Source organism: Leucopleurus acutus, assembly GCF_964270905.1.
Source record: "Leucopleurus acutus genome assembly, chromosome: 7".
NCBI lineage: Eukaryota > Metazoa > Chordata > Mammalia > Artiodactyla > Delphinidae > Leucopleurus > Leucopleurus acutus.
The window spans coordinates 6,038,683-6,044,682 of NC_139150.1; positions in this window are offsets into that span (position 1 = coordinate 6,038,683).

Genomic DNA, 6,000 nt, shown 5'->3' on the forward strand with positions numbered 1-6,000 from the left:
GGGACAGGCAGCCCCATGGACATGGCTGAAAGTTCTGGGTCTGTATGGGGGGCGGGGGCGGGTGGATTTCTCCAGCCCCTCCCTTCCAGAGCCCTCAACCAGGAGGAAGCGCCCCCCACCCACCCACCTCCTGCCCATAACTTCTCCTTCCCCCTCCATCTCAGCTCAGACCCCGCCTCTGAGGTCACTTTGGCACCTTGCCCTGTGACCCCACAGCCCCTTGTCTGATCACCAATGTCTTCTCTGCCCCTCCCACCCTGACTCTGAGCTCTGGGGCAGCAGAGACCCAGTACCTGCACATGGTAGGCGCCCGATGAAGGTTTGCCACCTAAATGGGTCAGCGGGTATCAGAGAGGCCCAATGTCTGGGCGCCGGCCATGGGGAAGAAGTGACACACATCCTCAGGGACCCAGTTCTAGACCAGGGCAAGGCCCTTTGATAAGAAGGACTAGGGTCCAGGGAAAATGGTCTCCGGGGAGCTGCCTGTCTCATGGGATATGGTAGGAACCAAGTGCCTAGACCCAGGTGACAGTAGAACTCACGGTGCAGCTCATGGGAGTTTGAGTCACCTGCCCTTCTGAACACTGGCTCTTTAAATCTTCCTGTGCTAAGGCTGTGGCTGGCCCCAGAATCTGGGCAGGGCTGGGCCAGCTGTTGGAGACAGAAAAGAGGCCCCAGCTGTGAGAAGGCAAAGGCGAACAGGAGCCAGGAGCCAGGCAGGGCTCACAGACGGTGACATTTCAGGCAGCGTGCAGGGGACCTTTGAGGACAAATGAGTCCTTCGGTCATTCACTCTGCATACATCCATTGGCTGAGCCTAAGCTGGGTGTCCAGCACTCCGCTAGGCCCTGCTGGAGGAGGGGGGACATACAGATGTGCAAGACATGCTTCCTACCCAGGGGAGAAGAGACATGTAAACAAATAATTCTAACTCAATGAGCTAAGTGCTAATAGAGGAATTACCAAGAGCTCTGGGAGCTCAGAGGAAGGAGTGGCTGAGCCCAGGAGCCAGAAGAGGCCACGGAGTGAGCCTGAGAAGCCTTCAAGAACAAGAGGGGAAGGGCATTCGAGGAGAGGGAACAGGATGTGCAAAGGCAGGAGGACACAAGAGACCCACTGCTAGCCCGTGCGACTGGAGGCTGATGGCAGACAAGAGGACAGAGGCCAGATCACGAGGGGCCCCACGGGTCTTACAGAGGGCCTGGGGTTTCTGCAGAGGCCCTGCGGAGCTACTGAAGACCGTCCCTCAGGAAGCAACCTGTCCCAATTTGCATTTCAGAAAAGGTCAAAGTTCAGAGGGTCCAACCTGTAGAGGCCAAGAAGCCATAAACCTTCTTCCTGAGGAGCTGAGGGCAGAACTGGCCCCAGGGAAAGCAAGATGCTTCTCCTCAGGCTGATCACAAGAACAAGTTGGACCATGGATTTGTGTCCCCAAATAGCCTTGTGACCTTGAGCGAGGTCCTCGCCCTCTTTGTCTTGGTTCCTCATTTGTAGAATCTGGGAGATGGAAGGGGGCTGACAAGATGGCCTCCAGTGGTTCTTGCAACTCCCCCACTCTAGAACCATCTCCGGGGTCCCTTGGAGACACAAGAAGGATGCAAGGGAACGTCTGAGCTCATGGTAGCAAAGCCTCCCCCAATTGCCGTGGAAGGGAGCCTTGGGCAGGCACCTGTCGTCCAGGATGGCCTAGCTGAGCCTTTCCCGGCGCTCAATGCTCCCAAGAACGTAAACATGGTCACCCAAGTGACAAGGCCCACAGTGCCAAGCCTGAGCACAGGAGGCCCGGGAGGCCAGAGAAAACACAACCGAACCTCATCGACCAACTTCCATCCCACCACCTCGACTTTACAGACCTCCTGGGAGCCCACATTTTTGAACTCGAGATCATCCACATTTTCCGCCTGTTTCCAGAAGGAGTAGTCTCAGTGGAGTTGTTTCCTAGCATACCACGTGTTTGCTATGGAGAGCACCGTGGGTCTGGCCCATCAGCTTAAAGGAGGCATGCATCGTTATGGCTTCCCCCCACCCGTCACCTGCTCTCAGCCTTGGCTTGGAAATCCAGGCCTGTCTGCTGTGTCTACACTGGGATCCAAGACCAGCTGGGCGTCTGGATCAGAACCCAGGGCTCTAGATACTTGGCTGGTCCCAGAAAAGCGGCCCCTCCCAACCAACGGGCCTTTCACTTCCTCACGTCCCACTCCCTAAAGGCATCCTATTCTCGGTCATATCAGAGCCTCTGTGATTCTAACACCCACCTCTCACCTCATCCCACCCTAGCCCTCTCCCTGAAGGAAACTGCTTTATTCCTCTGAAAGAGTAAGAAGACTAATGGTGGATAGCGGCTGCCAGTGCCAAACACTCTGCCAAACGCCCCCTTAGATCTCCGCTGAGGTCAGTGTTTACCCTTCGTGGGACAGGTGGGGAAACTGAGGCTCAGAGAGGTGAAGTCCTGTGTCCAGGCTGGACTTGGCATCCACGCCTGCCTTTCTACAGGACCCATGATCAGCTGCCTCAGAAACACGGGGGGATGATTTGTACAGGATTCCCAGCAAGCAGCAGTTCTAGAGCTAACGTGGACCTGGCTGGGCAGCTCCTTGGGCTGGACTTGGACTCAAGTTTCAGACCCTCAGCACCTTTGAAATGCCGTAAAGTTGTATCCTACCATGTCTCACCAAAGTGCCTGGGGAAAATGAAAGGAGAGAGAGAAGCAATGGTGTAGCTAAGTCTGCCCGTCCTTCTGTGGTCACACGCCCAGGGCCTGAGAAGTAGGAACAGCCTCAAAGCCTTGCTTCTCTCTTCTGGAAGGAATTGAAGAATTAAATGAGGGCCCCGGGGGACAGGACTAGCGACGAGTCGAAGGAGCTGACAGATAAGTTGGGAAGATGGAGCTACTGAGGATAAGGAGGGGGGACTAGGGAGTCAGAATCGGCATAACTGTGTGTGGGCACTTGAGTGACTGACTGCTGAAGCCATCCCTCCGCGGGACCACCCTCCAAGTCACATGTACCATAAGGAATGGTTTGAGATGGTCCCAGGAAATATTGGAGTAGCTCCAGAGTCACAGGAGCTGTTACTCATCCCCATGCCTTCAAGAACGAACAATGAGGGCTTCCCTGGTGGCGCAGTGGTCGAGAGTCCGCCTGCCGATGCAGGGGACGCGGGTTCGTGCCCCGGTCCGGGAGGATCCCACGTGCCGCGCGGCGGCTGGGCCCGTGAGCCATGGCCGCTGAGCCTGCGCGTCCGGAGCCTGTGCTCCGCAACGGGAGATGCCACAGCAGGGAGAGGCCCGCGTACCGCAAAAAAATAAAAAAGAACGAACAATGACAAGAGCTAAGGCAGAGCCAAGAGCTCAAAGACTTCGCTCTCCACCACGCAGACCTGGCCTGTCAGCCCCGGGATGGAGCTCCTGTGTCGCCAAGCCCCTGATTCTGTCGTCGGGGGAGAAGGAGCCCGCCTCGTTGGCCTCGTTGGTAGGGGTCTTTGCTCACTGTGCTGCGTGCTAAGCCTTGTTGTCACTTATGGCCATGATGTCACCTTTGTCATTGTCGTCAGTGGCTGGGAAGAATACCCAGACTGAGTTGAGGTTTACTGTATGTCCCTTTTATTCTTTTGTTCCTTCTCTCTCCCTCTCTCCCTCTCTCTCCCTCCCTCCCTCCCTCCCTCCCTCTCTCTCTCTCTCTCTCCCTCTCTCCCTCTCTCTCTCCCTCCCTCCCTCCCTCCCTCCCTCCCTCCCTCTCTCTCTCTCTCTCTCTCTCTCTCTCTCTCTCCTATAATTAAAAATTCCACTGAACCGCTTTGTGTATTTTGGCAGGCACTGTTGGCTTCTTACCCTAAAGTTTTCCCCACTTCTCCCTGGAAAGCCTGGCTTTCCCCCCTAACTTTCGGGTTCAGGTGTCTACTATCCTTCCACATGATTTGAAGAAGAATTTCCCCTCTCCAAGGGAAATTCTGATGGGCTAGGTCACCCGTGTGGTCCCAGTCCCTTGGCCAGTGGTTGAGCTGGGAATGGGCATTTGAGGCTGTCCTGGCCAACGGGACATGAAGGAACCCTGCTAGTGTGTCTCCAGAAGAGACGCAAAAGAACAAGGTCAGAGGTCTTACACTGCCTGATTTGAAGGCTTATTCTAAAGCAGCAGTAATTAAGACAGAGTAATATAGGCAAAAAGAAAGATGAACCAGCCAATAGAACAGAAAAGAGTCCTGAAATAGATCTGCACATCCCTGGGCAATTGAGTTTTGACAGAGGTGCCAATGGGAAAGGGAAGTCTTTTTGAGCTAATGGTGTTGGATATCTGTATGGAAAAAAATGAACCTGGATCCCAACCGCACACCATACACTAAAATTAAGTTGAGATGACTCATAGGCTAAAGTGTAAAAGCTAAGCTATAAAGCTTCTAGAAAAAGAGGCACAAGGAAGAAAGAGCCCCTCTTCTTCCACTCAGTGATGTCGTGTCTGCATAGGACCCCTGGAACTTTGCAGCCTGAAACCATGAGGAAAGCCAGCCTGGGGAGAAGAAAAGAGCAAAGAGAAGAGAACTTTGGAGCTGCCCTATGTATGCCTTTCTTGTCACGTGTGATGACGCATTTTCCTTCAGAGTTAAGCCAATTGCATTGCATTCTCTGTTACTTGCAGCCAAAAGCATTCTCACTGTGACGTGCCTGTCCTTGTTTCCCCTCATATGGTGCACAGATTTACCCAACTACTTCTACTCAAGCAGCACACAAAAAACCCATGTACAGTGATCTTCATGAGTAGTTAAAGGAATCAACAAACAATTTTTCTCTACCTAGACTTCTTACGTTTTGCCTTTGGAATCCAGCCCCTGGAGGAGGTGCTGAGGCGTCCTGAGGAAAGAGCTGTGATTGTCCACTGTAGAAAGTGACCCACGAGAAAGTGTCCCCCAAAGGACAAGGACCACATTTGACTCATGTCCCCAAGCCCTAGCACACACGGGCATATAGTAGGAGCTCAAAAAATAAGTGTCGTGTGAATGGATGGATAGAACAAGAAGAGTCCAAGCCCTTTCATTCATTGTTTGATAAACTCACGAGCTTAATCAGTACATTTAAAACACCATGAGCTGTATCCAGGTTTCTTTAGTAATTCCCCTTAATTTATACTCTCCCATTATTTGAATAATTTCCCCCAGGTGGTTGTAGAACAAGGTCAGAATTGGACAGTCTTTGTACTGGGGACAGGGTCATTAAAGCCAGCGATTCTATAAAGCCCCACCTGCCCCCAAATCGGGACCCCCCCCACACTCCTGTCACAGCCACAGTTCCCCTCCTACCAGGACTAAATGCCCACTGTCAGCTCCAGTTCCTCTGTGTTAAGTGGCACAGACGAAGGGATTCACTCCAGAAGACCCCGTGATGCAGCACTTGGCTCAGACAAGACATCCCTAACCCTCTCCCAGTACATTAGCTTGGACTGTTCAGCAGACTGGCTCTTGTCAACCAGAAGATTCTGAGAGCCTGTCTCCAGGGTAATGGAAGGGGAGCGTGACAGCCAAGAAAAGTCACTGCAAAGCATCTAAAGACGCCAGGTCAAGAAGAGCAGGGCAGTGGGAATGTAAGATGGGGCAGCCACGGTGAAAACAGCTTGGCAGGTCCTCAAAAAATTAAGCACAGAATTCCCATATGGTTCAGCAATTCCCCTCCTAGGTGTATACTCCAAAGAATAGAAAACAGGTGTTCAAACAAAACCTTGTACACCGACACAGCAGCATTATTCGCACTAGCCAAAAGGTGGAAACAACCCAAATGTCCATCACAGATAAATGGATAAACAAAATATGTCATATGATTCAATAAGAAGAAGGAATGGAGTACTGACTCCTGCTACAATATGAATGAACCTCAAAAACATTACGGAAGAAGCTAGACACAAAAGGCCACGTATGTGTGAGTCCACGTATACGGAATCACATGCATCAAATCTGGAAATATCCAGAAAGTACAATAGGCAAACCCATGGGGACAGAAAGCAGGTCTGTGGT